The 18,855-nt window shown below is 42.1% G+C and overlaps 1 protein-coding gene across 5 annotated transcripts in view; it reads right to left on the bottom strand.

Moving 5' to 3' along the window:
• Positions 1–18,855, bottom strand: part of TRIM37 (tripartite motif containing 37) — a 1,981,866-nt gene that overhangs the window by 676,087 nt on the left and 1,286,924 nt on the right. The window lies entirely within an intron of this gene.

Below are 18,855 nucleotides of genomic sequence, written 5' to 3'. Positions count from 1 at the left end.
TAGAGCGACATCCCTCTCCCCCCACAACACTGACAACTTAGTGGGGTAAATAGGAGTAAAGGGATAAGTTAACCTGGGGGCCTCTTTAATGGCTAGCATGGCTTCTGACCCCAATTTTATGCAGATCCTCTTCTGGAAAGTAGAATTATGGATAGACCAGCCTCCTGGAGGCACGTAAAAACAAGAACCAATCAAGGAAAAGAATCCACACAGTTCAAGAGTGCTGCAACACAATTTCAGAGGAGAGATGTCCAGTGAAAGAAATCGCCAGACGTGGCATCGCATCTGCACAAGGAAAGTGCGAAGAGAAGACCCTGCAGGCGAACAAACTGAACCCTCCAGCGTGGCTGGCAGAACAAGCTTGAGATACATCAGGGACCGAGGTAGAGCCCTGGAGGAGCTGCCCAGAGATCTCCTCAGCAAGGAAGCGGAGGAGAGACTCCGGTCAAAGCAACATCTAGTAGACATCTTGCCTTAACAGGTCAGCAGCAGGAGGCAGTCCACACAGACTGCATCAACCTCCCTGGAAGCACCACTGGACACACCCAGGTACGCAGGCACCACAGGAGAACAGGAGGCAGACAGGAACACAAGAAAGGGACAGAGAAACCTGAGGTGGGGGAAGATACAGGAGGCCCCAGAGTGGGGAGAACAACTGAGAAAAGCCCTAGAGAGGGGAGAATACCAAGATGCCCCAATGTGGGAGAGGAAGTGGCAAGCCCTAGAGTGGAGAGACTACCAAGAGCCCCCAGATTGAAGGAGAGATAAAGAACCGAACCCCAGAGTGGGGGACGGAGAAAGAAATGCCTGGTTGTGGAGTAAAAGGAGAGGCACCCCAGAGTGTGGGGAAAAGACCGACTTAAGAGAGACTCACAGGTCTGGTTGGAGCCAGGACAGCACTTCAGAAGTACAACTACAACATATTTGGGGACTATTTGCATAGGCCAGGCCCTATTGGGGGATGAAGGATAGCTCAGGGCAATGCATTTTTCTTGCAGCAAGACAACACAGCGCAACACAGGTTTGAATCCTGATCCCGCGCTTAGAAACCACTTGATGGTATTAAGCGAGTTATAGAAAAATTATTATTATAAAGAGACACACGGTGGGGTTCAGAAATCTGTAGCCATCCCCTATTCGGGTGATGACCTGCAATACGTCCTGGTTACTTTTTTCTTTTGTTAAGATATAGGAAAAGTGCCAAGTTCAGAATAGGACTACATTTCTGTTTTGACACCTTGACATTCTGACTAACACCTCTTGCCTTTCCTTATGTAGAGTAGGGATTAGTGACACCAGTTTTGGGAAAGACTAGATCTTTTTTTAATGAGAAAATAAAAACATGTAAGGAACAAGCCTCCTTCTCTGAATTCACAGGGGGTCAAAGTTATTTAAAAAAAAAAAAAAAAACACAATGATCTATCAGGAGCCATGGCCATACAAACAATTAACACCTGCAAGGTCTGCACCCTGATTAGCTGTCAGATAGAAAACATTTACCTCCAGTTGCTAATGGGAGTTACTGTCACCAAAGACAAAAATGCAATTAGCACATGGATTTGCAGCACTGATATTCGTCCAATAGTCCAAACCTTCCTCCCTCCAGAAGAAAAGTTACTATTTTGCTCTTTGTCAGTGCTTTGAAGGAGTTCAATTCAGGAAAACATTCTAAGGATCTATCCAGTAGTTATGGCCTGAATCCTATAGAGTCAGATTGACTGTCACACTCTATTACAATGAATGTGCTTAATAAAGTTACAATAAGCATTTTCTTTTCAGATTAGCAAATTAGTCATGATCTCAAACTTTACAAATATTCGAGATCGGAACATACTATAAACATGCTGAAAGGTTGAACAGAAAATCTAGAAAATTCATGCTGTATTTAGAAAAAGTAGAATAAGAAATTCCTATTTTAAAACGAACTTCCAAAGGGGCACGAAATGGGAAGAATGGTAAAACACCTTGCAGGAAGATTGTAGGGTAGCAACTAGGTGTGGGTAAGGGCGGTGCAGGGCAAAGGTTAGGGGGCAAGTTGCAGGTTGGATATCCCTATTCTAAGAAGTTGGTTTAAAAAATGAGAAGTCTAAAAAAGGTTGAAGAGTTGGCGTTCGATGCATTAGTTTGCATTATTATGGGTTTAGCAATCAAAGTTTATTTTCAATGGTTTAAATGCCAGGATTTTACATTTTCCCTATTATTGTTGTAGAATCAGGTTTTTGGTAGATTTACTCTAGAATCTTATTCAGGTATGGTGTAAAGGACTGATTTTACTGGCTTCTTGTTAGAAGTAACTTGTGAATAAAAACAGGCTTTGCCTTCTCTGAATATGTGATCTAAACAAGAGCATGTGGCAAATCCGTTTTTAAAATGGCCACAAGCCAAGTAAATGACCAGTGCAGGGGACTCCCAACCAGGCTGGGGTTTCATTTAAAGGAGGCTTCAAAGTGCTGCACTTGAAAGTAAATTTGGTTTGCCTTGGATGAAAGACCTACTCAGAAAAGGCTGTTCTGAGAGACACAGCAAAAAAGAAGTGTTTATTAGAGCCCCAAAAATGAAATTCTGTCCTGGCTCCATAAGTTGGCGGCTTCCTTGGTTTTTCAAATTGTCTTTTGTTGTCAGTGGCACTTCTACCGAATCCCCCTCCCCCACCCCCTGCAACTGCAACTATTTCTGGTGTGCTACCTGATATGGCTATCAGTGTAAGAGGGGGGGCTTTTTTAAGCACCCCATTTTTGACCGAGGGCGTTTCTATCGCCTTGAAAGTGTGTTGGGGTGTACGCTGGTGGCAGCTGTAATTTAGTTTTAGCTACAGCAGGTTTCAACAACATTTACAGCATTAGGGGCCCAATGCACCAATCTAGCACTACTCACTGGATCAGGCTCAACTCCTTCCCAGACCTGTACCTTCTCCTCGAGTCACTTCCAACCCACATCTTGTTTTAAAAAAAAAAATGTTTAGTGTTTTTTAGCCGACCATTCCACTTTTCACAGTGCAAGGCAATACAAAATAAAACGACATTTCATTTACATTCAATCTCTACTACCAATATTTTTGAATATAAAACTTCTTTCCATGCTTTATTTAACAAAACTATATAACAAATTAATCTTCCAAGCATTGAGGGATGGACAAACCCCCTCTAAAATCTAACAGAGATTAATAACTATGCATTAGGCCGCAAGCCTGTAAAACATGCACAACGTGCACAGTGAGGGAGACTTTGTGGCCATCCATTAGCATGTCCCAAAACATCTGACTGTAGTCGGTCTTCCCTCTCCGCAAAGTGTAAAAGATACTTAAATCCCACATGTACCTCTGCACTCTAATAGAATATTTCTGGGGGACTGCACTCTGGCATCCTCACACAACTAGCAATGATTTGCTGCCTGCGTACACTTATTACGATGAGAGAGCAATTCACCTCTATGTACCAGGTTGAGACGTACTCTGAAGTAATCCTGCCTCAGATTCAAACTAGGGAAGTGTCTCAAATATCTGGGTATGAAGCTAATATTTTTATCAAAGGGTGAGAGTGCTTTTGCCAAAGTGAGTTTGTGCATACTATCAATTGTGCAGATCCAATCCATGCGCAGCTGAGCACTCTTAACTTTCACGGGATTGATTATTAAGGTCTCTGCTTCGAATGCCAACAAAACCTTGGACACGAACAACTAAGTCCAAAAAAACCGGAGAGGAAGCTTGTTCCAAAAGGGCACCTTGTCTTCATATAGGGAATTGGCCAGTGGGACCACTATCAACCTATACAATGAGACAAGCCTCCATTCTACCAGCATCCGGATGCACCTCATGACCTGACTCGTACCTCAATCTGGCTACAGGCAAACTTTGGGGGAGACCCAGCACACTCTTCCATAGTCATCCCTCCACTCTTGCCCAATTTGTTCTCCATATCAAGGGTTTTGTTTCAATCCGTACAAGAGAACTGGAATCACTTTGGTGGTGTAGAATCCTATTAGTGGCAGCAATGAACATTTTCAAAAAGTGGCCAGGAGTTTTTTCATTTGACATGACAGCTTGAACACTTTCCCATCGAGGTCTAGGTCCAGTTGGTACGTAGTGGGAAAAGAGTACATTTTAAAACTCATGTACACCACCACTTTCTCTACCGGAATCACATGTTTCCCCAAGGACCATCTGAAATTTGGGAGAAGCCTGCCCGGAATTTTTGAAAATCGACTGCAGTGTGGTCTAAAAGGACAATGCATCTGCATACGCTAGCTACCTGATAGGGCAAAAGACAATCTTGGAGGCTAGGCAGCGACGATGGGTCCAGCATTTCCTCAAAGTCTGCCAAATAAAGGTTGAAGAGACTGGGAGGCCAACAGACAACCCTGTCTAACCATCTTCTCGACCAGGATCGGGGCGGACAGATGACCAAGAGCATTCCACCTGACCCTCAGGACAACATTCTCAGGCAAACCTGATGTAGAGGCAGGAGCGGCCTCGGGAGCCCCCAAGACTCCAACTTTTGCCACAGGTGCTCCCCTACTGACCATATCAATGGGCTTTGAAAATTTACCCAGGCCCCATAGAGCACTGCCCCCCCCCCCTTTACCCAAGATCTTTCACAAATAATGTTCAGCACTGTCCCATTTAGCGATGTAGCTATATTAGTGATCCTAATGAAAGAGTTTGGAGATGATTTTTTATGCAGAGCACTAAAGCGATTACACCATGTGGTCTTTGGGACTACATTACTTTGCAGGCCCAATTGCGAGACCTCTGAGCGGTTTATAAGAGCCCAGAAATTTCGCGAGTTATTATTACTCGGCGCTTCCTGCATTAATTCACAGTCTTTTGCAGGTGAAGGGCTCTATGACCTCGGGGCCAATTTCTGTAGTCCCTCCTGAGACACTCTATTCTAGCCCTGTATTGCTCCAACCCTAGAGTTCCAGCCTTAAATCACTTTACGCAGTTGTTTCATTTTCACCCAAGTTTCCTCGTCAAACGAGTTCAAGTTGATAAATTGCTTATGAGGATCCGACCGAGATGGAGGGTCAGAGGCCCACAGAAAATCTAGAAAAGTTTAGCGAACTGCACAATTCCACTAAACGAGAATTGGGAGTACCCATGCAATAGCTTTGCAACTTATGATTAAGACAGATGCTGTCCGTTCTATACCTTACAAGCCTGTTCTTCCCATTATTTACCATTACAGATTGGCATTGTTATAATCACAATTGGACATTTATAACACGCTTAATACCGAAGAGGTTTCTAAGCGCGGACCCTAGATTCGAAACTGTGTTGCTCTGTGTCGTCTTGCTTCCAATACCAGCACGTTGCCACTGAGCTATACTACCTGTGTCCATGTTCAGTTGGTAGCCTGGAAAATTCCCACACCAAGGAGAATTCCATGCAACTATGATTACTACTGCCCCCCTCCCTAACGTGGAATTCTGTACAGATCTCAAAGAGGGCAGGAGAGACAAATACATAATCAATGGTCCAACAGCAAATCTCATGCCTCCAGGTTTCAGCCGGTAGCACATCCCCCTTTAGTGAGCCATTTGCCATAGCCAGTTTCCAGTCGGAAAGAAATGATAGCCTCTCTTCCCGTTGGACATCGATCTCTTTGGAGCCAGTCTACCATTCGGGTGGGATATATCATTGCATTGCGCATTGAAGTCCCCCGCCAGGAGGATACCTGCTCCAGCAAATTGTGATTTTATACGCAATAATAGTTCAGCAAGGGACTCCAAGAAGATTGTAAGCGCTAAACAGGCCGGGCTCCAATATAAGTTCATTACTACCATTGGTTGTAACCGATCGCTGGCACGCAGCCCTAATTTGATTGCCAGAAACCCCTTTATCTTTGAGGGAATAACTTCTATCTCTGTTGTTACATAGTTATGGACAGAAATAAGTAGGCCCCCAATGGCCTTCCAAATTTTCAAATGTGTGGCTGACTGATGTAGAGTAGTAAAACCCTCTATCTGGAAGGAGTTAACAAGCCACGTTTCTTGGAGGCAAATTAAAGATGGCCTCTTTAATGGCCCTATTTTTAAAATAGTTGGAACCCTGTGCATTGCAGTTTACAAACTGCCACTCCTTTGCCACTAGAGGCTCATCTACCATCCCCGGTTTCTGAGACTTGGCTTAGGATTTCGGGGAGCTGAGAACAGGCCTTTATCTTTGACTAACACAATAGGGGGTTGGGGAGGGGCCTTTTCATTCACTATAACTGGTCTACATGTAGGGAAGTTATCACTCGACCCATCAATCAGCGGCGCCTCTCCACTACCCATCCTCCCAAAAGTCTCTCTCTCAAGTCTTGGCTAACCACCAAAATCGCATTGACACCAAATTTTATTTTTACACCCAACTCTACCATAGAGACTGCATCATCAAATGACAAACAAACAAATTCAATGTCCTGAGTAGAAAACAGATGCAGGTCCGAAAATCTCCCTGAAGATATCCAGAATGGCACTGCGATTGGCCACAAATAAATACTACTACGAGACCATGCCTTACCCACTGAGAAACTGGAGACTGGGCCTCAGAACCCAACACTACCTGAAACCTAAAAACTTTGCCAATAAGACAAGCTCAGCAAGAAATACCCTCATAGACAAATGCCTTAAAAACACAAATAAGTGGAAAATGGCAGTTCTCCCGGCTAATAACTCGCCTAACGCCATTAAAGTGTGGTTGATCAACGCAAGGTCTATCCAACCACATGCCCTTGACATATTAGATATTCTCACGACCCAGAACATTGACATCATGGCTATCACAGAAACCTGGCTGAATCCCACATTAGGCCCTGCCCTAGCCCTAACCCTACCCAACAACTACTCCATCATTCGTGCAGAGACTAACTCGCCCAAAGGAGGTGGTGTTGCATTTATCTACAGAACAGTCCTAGAACTAAGATTGATTAACAAATACCATCTACCCTCGGCTGAACTACTTATCATTAAAATATCTACCTCTGCTACAACCACTATTACCATACAACTAATTTACTGCCCTCCTGGTGGCACTAGTACTTTTGAAAATGATATATCACAACTATTGTCCAACAATACGAAATGCAAGTCACAAGTTATAATCCGAGGCAACTTTAGTTTAGGCTTAGATGATCCAAAAGACATGAAGGCCTCATCTCTTAAGGACGCCATGTCTGAGCTTGGGTTTACTCACCATATATCTAATCCAACAGATAATAAAGGCCGTACATTAGACTGGCTAGCGGACCTCAATTACTCCATCATGGTACTGGGCAATACACCATGTGCCTGGACGGACCATAATCTCATTACCTTCACTATTGACAAGATTACAGCTGCCACTACTACTATTAAAGCCCCAGCTCTAATGACCAGAAGTAAACGTAACCTTACCTTAGAAAATCTGTTACCATTATTACACCCCATAACTCATCTTAATACTTCCCAATCGGACCCATCTGATCTAGTGAATCTATATAACGAAACAATCTTCAAAGCCATCAATGCTATAGCCCCTCTTAAACTACAGAAATCTAAACAACAAGCCCATATTAATAAATGGTATACACCACACCTAAAGTCTCTTAGAAAAGTGAAACGATCAGCAGAAACTATCTGGAAAAAATCCCCATCTGCACAAAATAAGGATATCTTTATTGCGACTTCACCTAACTACAAGACAGCTATTGTCCAGGCTAAAAAAGTTAACTTCAATGACCGTATAGTCAAAGCTAATTCAAGTACCAAAGAATTGTTCAACATACTAAAGGAACTTGAGTCACCGGCCCCTATACCTGACCCTTGTATTAAGGATACCCAATGGTGTACCAATATACAAAACGCGCTCCAAGATAAAATTACAATGCCACTCAAAAAAATAAACATGAAAAAAGACCTCATTAACAATACCTTACCACAGAATCTACCAGCCTCACTTACTATCGTACCACCACAATTTAACTTCAAACCTTTATCCATCAAAGAAGTATAGCTGATTATACGCAAACTCAAACCATCCAATTGTAAAGGTGATATCTGCCCTGCAACCCTAATAAAGGAAGCTGCAACTCCACTAGCTCCTTTCGTCACTGCATTCTTTAATGCATCATTTGCCTCTAGTAATGTGCCCACCAGCCTGAAAGATGCTTGGGTATCCCCCCCCCTAAAAAAACCCACACTGGACCAAAACAACCCATCTAACCACCCTCCAATCACAACGGTCCCATTCCTGCTGAAAATACTTGATCAGGCAGCCCATCTTCAAATTCAGCAATACTCGGAAGCAAATAAACTACTAGGTCTAAGACAGTCAGGTTTCAGACCTAGAAATGGGACAGAGACAGCACTTATTGACTTAAAGAATCAGACCCAGGCTTTAAAAGACAAAAGGTAAATCCACCCTGCTTTTACTACTTGATCAATCTGCGGCATTTGACCTGGTGAATCATGATATTTTATGCAAGCACTTATCTGCTGCATATTTCTCCGATCAAGCCAACTCATGGATCAAATTGTTCCTTAGTAATAGATCCATAAGGGTCTTCGCTCCATCCGCTTTAGCCTTACCATCGCCAGTCTCTTGTGGTGTCCCTCAAGGATCATGCGTGTCACCAACGCTCTACAATATTTTCACCAAACCTTTATTTGATATACTTGACCATCTGGGTGTCACCTACACAAATTATGCAGATGACACCCAGATACTCAGTCCTATCACGGGTGATTACACTGCAGATAGTAAAACATTGAATGACATTTACATCATCATTCAAATCTGGATGGCCAAACACGGTTTATGTCTTAACGACGACAAAACCGAACTACTCTTACTTGGCTCCCCAACTAAAACGAATAAACTAGACACTTCCTTTATTACTGATGGATACATAATTAAGGTAGTTAATGACGTGAAAACACTAGGCATTTACATTGACTCGTCACTATCATTCACGAGACAAACAAATGCTCTAGCTTCAGCAACAAGATACACCTGCAAGCTCATTACAGCTTGCCGCCCTTACCTTACCACAGCCAACTGCATATTTGTAGCCAGAGCCTTAGTGTTATCTAAGTTAGACTACTGTAATGCTCTCTATTTAGGAACATCCCAACAGGACATAAACAAAATGCAAGTCATGCAGAATAAGGCAGTTAGATCTGCCTGCAACATCTCAAGGAAACAACATATATCTACAATCAGACAAAACTTAAATTGGCTTAATGTTAGGCAAAGAATTGAACTCAAGACACTCTCATTAACACACAAGTGTTTATACAATCAGGCACCTTTATACCTATGTGACAAATGTACACGCCATACTTCACTACAACCTAGCAGAACAGCTCAAACCCATTGTATCATGACACCACTCTTCAACCAACAGCGAGCGGGCGGAGTTAGCTACCCAGTCCTTGCTGCAAAAAAATGGAATGTACTCCCCTCAACCACCAGAGCAGAACCTTCGTTCATGATTTCAGGAATAAGGTTAAAGATTGGCTCAGTGACCAAGACCACAATTAATTATATATTCACCAACTGTTAGGTCATGTATGTACATATTTGCATATCCTGCATATTATTTGCTTTCTATTTTGTTTATCTTTTTATGTACATTATTGTAAAGAAATGATGCATATGGCACATATCTGTCTGTAACTTGTGTATCTTATAACATGTAAGAAAAGTGCTCAGCTGCCTCAGGGTTTTGATGCGTTATATAAATAAAATGAATACAAATACAAATTGCGTGACTTATGTTCAAGACCCTTCCTGTTACATTTCAACCACAGTGTCGGAATGGCGAAAGGGGCTATTACCACATCCTTAGTCACCTGCCCAAACATAGGAGTGGCCTCGACCTTAGCACTCCGAACCTAGCCAGAGTCTCGCAGGGTCTGAGAGGCCACACTTAGAGAACCCTTCACCCCTGGAGCCGTTTCTTTACAAACAGCAGGACCAGAGTTCAGGTCACTCATGGCCGTAGCGGGGGCCTAGAGATTAGAATTAGATTTTTCCCCCCTCATAGAAAAATGAGGGCCCATTTTATTTGCTTGAGCCTTACATTTGTGGGCGCATCACTGACAAGCAAAGAGGGCAGATGGCCATTGACACTCACCCCCACAAACTGGGAGTTCTGCAGAAGCGGATGCAGCAGTCCATTCACAGCGCCAGGGCTCAACTCCGTCTGGGCACCAATACTAGACGTGACGGCAAGCACCCGAGTTGCCTTTGAGTTAATAGGCTTCCTAAACCGGGTTGTTACCCAGTGACGTAGAAGGTGTGCCTTCAGTTACAGAAGGCGCTGTTTCAGAGGCCTGCTGCTGGGTAGAGCATAAGCAAAGAATAAAATATGGTTGTTCCTAGGGATTTAGGAACCCCCGTCCCCTGCACACTATCTAGTATCTGTGGAGCAGATCAGTAATTCAGTGTTATTTATATATAATTTCACATTAACATTTGATGCATATAATGCAGTCGATAGTTCAGTTGGTGGGGCAGTAAGAGTAAATACCCAGCTCACAAGATTTTATGAGAAAAACAATTCATACATTTATTTATACAATGTTTTTAGGCCCAACGCCTTTCGAGTATACACTCTTCTTCAGGGGCAGAATCATATTTTACAAAATTCTAGAAAAAGATAGAGAAAAGTACATCTTAGTATAGCTGCATATGTAGTGTGCATTACAATTTCATTTTTATCATTAATTATTCGATACAAAATAACTGATTAAATGACAGGTGTGTTCAACAAGTATAGAAAAGCTAGTGAGATAAAGTCAGCTATTTCGAACTGCAGTAGAATTATTTGTAAGTGGTCATAGACATAGCTTCTAACCAATCTAGTCTGTAAAAAGAGGGGTCCTAGTAAGGCAGAAAGAGCATTTTAACAAAATGGAGGAAAGATTGAACAATGTAATTTACCAACTATGGTGGTCACATAACTGAAAAGAAGTATCCAATGGAACATGAAGTAGAAGCTCTGGAGAGATCATTCGTCTCAACGTTAAAGAAATAAAACATATGTAAACCCAAGTAGTGATGGGAGGAGTAACGCTAAGGAGAGAGGAGAAAAGTCTCTACTTACAACAAGTTCTGAAAAAGTCCTGAAGGACAGATCCATGTAAGATCTTTCAAAAGATAACACACAGGGTGGTACTTCAAATGAGTAAAGTAATCTACAGGGGGAGAAAAGAATAAGCAAAAGCTTATTAAGGTGAAGAAAGCGTACTGGTAAGACTGACAGAATCAGTCATTACACTTACTTGATACTGTTCAGAGAATCCGTGCAAGCGATCATGGTGCGCCGTGCCCCACCGGAGGAGGATGCGGTACACTCAATGAGCGCCTTCTTAAATACCTGATACTTGAATTACGTATGCAAAAAACATGCGAATAGGGAACCATCTCTACGTGCATGCGCATCACCAAGACTTAATGATTCGGCCACGTCATGGATCTGACGACACGGCAATGCCGGCGTTAGAATTCTATGAAAACAAAATAACCGCGTATGCGCGGGATGGAGAATAGACTGTATTCAGAGTAAGGAATATGTAAAAACGCATTTTAAACAATGGGAGAGGATACGTGTAAATCAGCATAATAACATGCGTGATAATAGAGATGTCATGAATCTGACAACACGGTGAGACAGGCGTCTGAATTTATGTATACAAAATCACTGCTCATGCGCAGAATATAACGAGGAACGTCAAGTGAGCGCGCATACTTAAAAGGAAAGTAAAGGAGAGAATAAGCAACCCATACTCATATGGATGTGAAGAGAGCTTGCGTGAGAGGAAATATGGTCGAGCCTAGTCCGTAGAAACTACCAGTCCTCTAGGTGTACATTTGTTTTAGAGTAACAGAGGTCTGTTTGCATAATTAACACTTATCTGACATGCAAAACACAAATGACACCTTGTTCACATATATATTCCACCATATGTGGTAACTTTTTAAACATTTCCAAATCAGATATAACATATCTCCACAAGGTGACCTAATGTTAATAATTTTTGTCAAAACAATAATAACCTCCACCATTTTAGGTGCAATTTGTAAAACATATGCAAGTGCATATTACACAGGGATTTGGTCATAGCAAAGGGAATACAATCCTAAACAACATCATCCACCATATGAGGTGTATTTTGTAAAACATATGCAAGTGCATTTAACACAGAAATTTCACCATAGCAGAGGGTAATGTAATCCTAATGAGTGATAATGGGAACTTGTGGTAAAATGGAATATTCATCACAGGTAGGGTCCTAGATGATAGTCCTCATTTATACCAAGAGGAGTGAATCTAGGCAATGTATCCAAAAAAGTTCTCTCTGTGAAAGTAGTCTTTGTAGATCTCCTCCTCTGGGAAGTGGGTGTACTACTTCTATTATCACCATTCTCATTTGAGCAACTGTATGTTGGTGGTCTCTAAAATGTCTGTACACAGGGGATTTGATGTTTTTGGTGCAAATATTAGACTTGTGCTCAGTCCATCGTTCCTTGGCCTTTCTGGTAGACTTCCCTACGTAGTATTTCCTACAGGGACAGCGCAGAGCATAAATGACATTTTTGGAATCACAAGTTGCAAATTGTTTAAGATGGATTTTCTTCCCGGTGTTGCCATGTCGAATATGATCTCCTTTTATTACATTAGAGCAATGTTGGCAATTGAGACAAGGATAAGTTCCATTTTTGGGTTTGGACATGAGGGGTTGGTTATTTGGTTTCCGTTTTTCTGCTTTGATCAATTTGTCGCAAAAGTTTTTTCCTCGCTTGTATGCCAGCATCGGGGTTCCGGGAAGAGACTGTTCAATTGTGGGTCTGTTTTGAATATATCCTAATTTTTGTGTATAATCCGTTTGATCTGTAAAGCTCTGACTAGAGTATTTCACTGAATGAATTAAGGTGGTTCTTTCATTTTTGATCTTTGGATCTAATAGGTCTTCACGGCTTTGTGTTTCCGTTCTTAGTATGGCTTTGTTGATCAGATCCTCTGGAAAACTCCTATCTTTGAATCTGGACTTCATAGTGGTGTACTCATCCTGTAGTCTGTCCACTTTTGATGTGATTCTTTTGACCCCGAGTAGTTGGCTTTATGGTAGGTTTTCTTTTAAATGTTCAGTTGGTTTCCTATAGATTTGAGTTTTAAGTCCTGTGCTGGTTATTTCAATAATGACATCAAGGAAATTCACGCTTGGTTTGCCAATGTCCATTGTAAACTGAATTCTCTCATTACAATTGTTTAGATATTCCCAAAATGTTCGAAGTTCTTGCTCTGTTCCTCTCCAAATTCCAAAAATATCGTCGATATATCTATATCAACTTTTGGTTTTATCTTTATACATTGGTTCATTAAGAACATGAGTGCACTCGAAAAAAATCCATAAATATGTTTGCGTAGGAGGGTGCAACTGATGACCCCATACAGGTACCTGAGGTTTGTAAAAAGAATTGTCAGTTGAATCTGAAGTAGTTATTAAAAAGGATGATGTTGATAAGTTCTATTGCCAATACTTTGTGAATATTTATTTCCCCATGTTTAATAAAAAACATTCTAGTGCTTCAATACCTTGGTTGTGGGGAATTGAGGTGTATAGGTTGCTTACATCCATTGTAAAGAGTAGTAGGTTGAGTTCATCCATTTTTAAATTCCTGATGTTTTGTAAGAAGTGCATGGTATCCTTTAGATACATTTTGGTTTTTTGAAACAAAAGGTTGGAGTGCGGTGTCAAGATAAACTGCCAGGGGATGAAAAATGCTTTCTGTGCCAGCAACAATCGGCCTAAATGGAGGGTCTGTTTTGTTTTTATGTATTTTTAGAAGGCCGTAAAAGACCGGTGTCACTGGATTTTTGTTAATCAGAAATGTACTCGTGTTTTCAGAAATCCAGTCCAAATCTTCTGCTTTGGAAATAGTTTTCTTGATACTCTCTTTAATGTTACTGATAGGGTCATAATCTAGTTTAAGGTAGGTGTCTTCATCAGATAGTAATTTTAGGCAACCTTCATTGTATGTCGTGGTGTCCATAATAACTAGGGCATCACCTTTATCAGCTTTTTTTTATAGTAATACTGTTGTCCTCTGCTAGGTCCTTAATGATTTTTAGCTGATGTTTCTTGATGTTTTGTTTACTGCAAGTGCTGTATTTGAGGCATTTGAAGGCTCTAGTGGTTTTGGTTTTAAACAAGTTAACTAGAGGGTGATTAATTTGGGGATGAAAATGACTTCTGTCTTTCATTTCAAGATATGGACATGTTCATTTTTCCCTTGTTTCAATCGTTAGATTACCAAAGAAGATTTTCAACTCCATTTTTCGAACTAGCTTGAAAAGGTTCACCACTTCTTCAAACAAACTCGTATTGTTAGTGGGTATGAAGGATATTCCTAAATTGAGAGTATTCAATTGAGATTGCGTGAGTGGTTTTGAAGAGATTAACTATTATGGGATCTTTCAATGCTTGTTTTTCTGGCTGGGTTTTCTTTTTCCCTCTTCTGGCTTTTCTCCTCCTCCTAAAAAACCTTCCAGTGCTGGTGTTGGTATGTTGACTGTAGGTGGGATGGTTCTTTGACCTTCAGTAGGTATGGGTAGTGTGGTACCGCTAGTTGATGGAATTTCCTCGGTCTCTCTACTGGTCACCTCGCTGCTATCCGTATTGTTATTCGTAGGTAGTGGTTTGGGTTGTCTTGGAGTGAAATTAGCCTGTTTATTGCTGTAGAATTCTTGCCAGGAATATACAATGTCACGGGCGTAGTCAAGGGTATCGCGCCTGAATTTCCTTATTTTTCGCTGTTCAATTTCTTTTTTATAATTGTCCAATTTATTGTTGGTGTCTTCAAGTATGGTTTGTAGTTCTGTCGCTGTTTTAAGTTTAGATAACTAACGGTCACCTCTTCGATTTCTTGATTGATCTGTGCTAAGGACTTTGATAATTCCTCAATGGCAAGTAAGATGAGGTCAAGTGAGCACTTGTTCAGTATTTGCTCCCAACGTTTCACAAATTCCAGATTTTCTTTACAGAATGTTGGTCGTAGGTATATCCGAAGTCCTTTTGGTATTCTCTTTGATTTAAAATATTGTGCCAGTGTTGTTGCATGTAATCTTTGAGCAATTTCTCTACGGATCAATCTTTCTAGTTTTTGGATAAGATTTTGAGGGTTATCTATACTCAATGGTTCTTTACTAGTATCTTTTATGAGTCCAAGTATTCCTACAGCTTCTTCATCAGAAAAAGCTAGTGTGGTAGCTGATTTGTCAGTGAGTGTGTTTATTTTAGAGAATTACATATCTTGGTCAAGCAGGGTGCCAGTGTTTACAAAGAGATGCCAACCCCTCCCCAATAGTAGGAGAAACAAACAATTAGCAAATAAGCACAAACACAAGGGTACACCTATGTTTTGGAAAAAAATATTTTAACAAGATGAGTTTATAGTAACCTTTTCGAGATTAAGAATTGTTTGAGGTGCGGGGGAACTAAACTCAACCTTGGCAACTAGGTTGGATAAATGAGAAAACAAAATGTGGTTGTTCCTAGAGATTTAGGAACTCCCGTCCCCTGCACACTATCTAGTGTCTGTGGAGCAGATCAGTAATTCTGTGTTATTTATATATAATTTCACATTAACATTTGATGCATATAATGCAGTCCATAGTTCAGTTGGTGGGGCAGTAAGAGTAAATACCCAGCTCACAAGATTTCATGTAAAAAACAGTTCATAAATGTATTTATAAAATCTTTTAGGACCAACACGTTTCGAGGATAAACTCCTCTTCAGGGGCAGAATCATATTTCACAAAATTCTAGAAAAAGATAGAGAAAAGTACATAAGCACTCATGTTGCATTTCCCCCCGCTTTGATTAAGCTATACAAGGCTCAGATAAAGAACGAATGAAGCTTGCAGACCCAGTATTCTTCCTCTTGGATTTGCCCCTCCCTTGAGTGTCTTGAGAAGTGGCCTCTATAGGGCCACATTCTAGGTGGGTGGAGGGGGGCTCGATGTAGGGGGGCCTTAGACCCTTCCACCTCTTCCAACATTCGAGATTCCACACATACAACCTCCGCTACGTGAACCAAGTGTCAATTCCTCAAGTATGAAAACCGATAGGGGAGTATCGTCAAACATATTAAGTCTACCTTCTACAAGCAAGGCGATTCAGCCTCCCCGTGGCCACTACCTGTCTGGATATTATATGCCAGCATTTGTTGCGCTCTGAAACACTTGTGTACAAGCACGATATCAATAAAATATCAATATCAGAGAGACTCCTTCCAAGATCTTTTCCCTTTGATTTTTCGCCTCCCCCAATTGGCATTGCAAGGAGGTCACCTCTAAGGCGTTTTTTAACCTTGCTCTTAAGATCCAGAAGGGTGGACATTACTGGAGTATTTATGGCATTCCTCAGTCCAACCATTGACGATTCACATGAGCCCAACTCCTTGGTTAGTTCCATTAGAATCCCACCAGCATGTGCCCGCACTTCGAGTTACTTCAGGGCAAATACATTCACTAATGAGTTAAGTACCAAGTTCAAGGCTGGGAGGGTAGCATCATTTACATCTGAAACATTAGATTTGTCAAAGATTTTTTGAGACTGAGTGGTGGCCAAATCTGGACGACGTAAAGCTAATCTCATGGACTGTGGTGAAGCTGGAGCCAAGATGGGGCTCATGGACGCATCTCGGATTGAATGACGATGTTAATGGGGGCGGAATCGCAACCTGATACTCCCCCATACATCAGATGACTCTGGCCTCCAACATCCAAATCGGCGAAACGGGAAGAGCTGGCCCTGCCAAATAGCACTAAAGGGTCTAGGTCACCCATACACTGACACTTTCTTTTGGGAAAGAAATCCCAGATTTTCTTCTAAATATCATTGCTATGAGCGTATATTCCAGGCCGTAGGCCAAAAATTGCTGAGAATCTAGCCTCACGGGGGACACATCTCAGTCCACAATTACATTATTGTTTTCATAAGTATGCACTTGTGTGTAGACCATCAAGCCCAGCCTCTCATTAGAGGGTTGGGAACTTTGATCAGCGCAGACCACCTCCAAGGGTGGGCCCTCCAGCTCAGGCGCCTTCAAGTTATCCAGCAGTGCTCTGCTTTGCAGATAGATTGATGGCATCTTATTGACCATGCAGATTGTACTTTAAATCAGGAAGCTAGACAGCATACCCAGCAACCCGACACACATGAGGAGTTGGGCAGAAGGCAAAAGGAGGTAGAAGAGGCACACATCATTTCACCAAGTAAAGGATGTGCATGTTTTCTGAACAAAGAATTAGTACCTTAACCTTTGATGACAATTTGTCCTCAGGGGAGAGTTAAGCCCAATGGAAGTAGCAGGAGCAGTAGTAAAAACAGTGGCCAAACTCAGGACAGGTGGGAGGGCGCCGAGGAGTAGAACTCACTAACTAATGCCCCCGCAAAAACCTCTGAGGAACACAAAGAACACTCCCACACACTGCGCAATGCTGCGCTATGGAGGTGAGTCTGAGTTCTTTGCTCCTCCCCCAATAGGCAGTGAGAGCAGTCCAGGAAAACGAGTAGGGAGCGAAAACACAAAGAACAATCCCACACACCCATCGGCATCCCAATCCTTATCCTTATCCTGGGGGGGACTTTACCCTTCCCAAGCCCTGCACAGCCACCTGCCTGGACCTTAAATCCTTCCCATCTGTTCACTATCATCCACAACCAGCCTAACCTCCCTTGTGGGAACCCCCGTGACTGTCTTTCTCTCTACTGCTCTGATCTTCCAACAACTCTCCCTCGGATGACTCCATTATTCCTCCCTCTACACTCCTCTCCCCTTTTCTAAATTCTCTTGATTCTCAAGCCCTCCTCTCTCTCCTCCACCCTCCTGTCCTCAGCCTCTCCCCCAATATGGGCTACTTACCTCTCCTCCCGAATTAGCAGCCATTCTTCACAGCACCAATCCATCTTGCACTCCTATCAACCAGTTTGCTTCTCAAATGATCACTTAGTCCCAGACACTTACCCTCATGACTCCAAGCTCTTAAACCTCTCTCCCCCCTTCGGAATCTCTCCTGCCTCCTTCAAATCTGCAACTCTACTACTACTACTTTTGAACAATGGCCCCGTTTCCCTCCTACCCCATTATTCAAATGTCTTTGAGGGGATGGTTTTCAACTCAATCACTAAGTACCTTGAGGATAATGGCCTTGATGATCCACTTCAATCTGGCTTCCGTACTAATCACACCACCAAGACTGCAATTGTGCACATCTTCAACTTCCTCTCAGATGCTCATCACTCCAAACTTTCTTCTATACTCTTCTTTTTTTGCTATTTCTGCAGCTTTTGAAACGGTCGAACAGTCCTGCCTCACCTTCACACTTTAGGACCTTGAGTTTTGCAAATCTACTCTAGCCTGGATTGCCTCCTACCTGGAAGGTCACTTAAAATCTCCTGGAACTCCCAAAATCTCTGACCGCATCTGTCCCCCCAGTCAGCGTCCCCCAAGGATCCGTCCCTTTGACATCTGCTCTTCACCCTTTATACCTCTGCCCTCAGAAGTCTCCTTGCATCCTTTGGCTTTCACCATTAACTCTTTGCTGGCAACATACATCTTTTCCTACTTTCCTGCCTTCACCCCAGCCATCTCGAAACATATTACTATCACAGATGGCCTCAATAACATACCACCAAAAGCAGTTCAAGGGTTTTTAATAATCCTCTTGAAAAGGACCATAAAAGCTGTTCCTTTCGCCCTCGTCTAAGTCAAGTAAGACCCACCATAACCCAGGCATCCCTACTCCCCAGGTTACTATATACTGATTGGGTTTATAGTGAAAAAGTCGACTGCAAAAATGTGGAAATAAAATGTCGTAAAAA

Source organism: Ambystoma mexicanum, chromosome 9 (genome assembly GCF_040938575.1).
Source record: "Ambystoma mexicanum isolate Mex_15411 chromosome 9, UKY_AmexF1_1, whole genome shotgun sequence".
NCBI classification, from domain to species: domain Eukaryota; kingdom Metazoa; phylum Chordata; class Amphibia; order Caudata; family Ambystomatidae; genus Ambystoma; species Ambystoma mexicanum.
The sequence above is the reverse complement of the archived record's forward strand: the minus strand, read 5'-3'. Positions and strand labels throughout refer to the sequence as shown.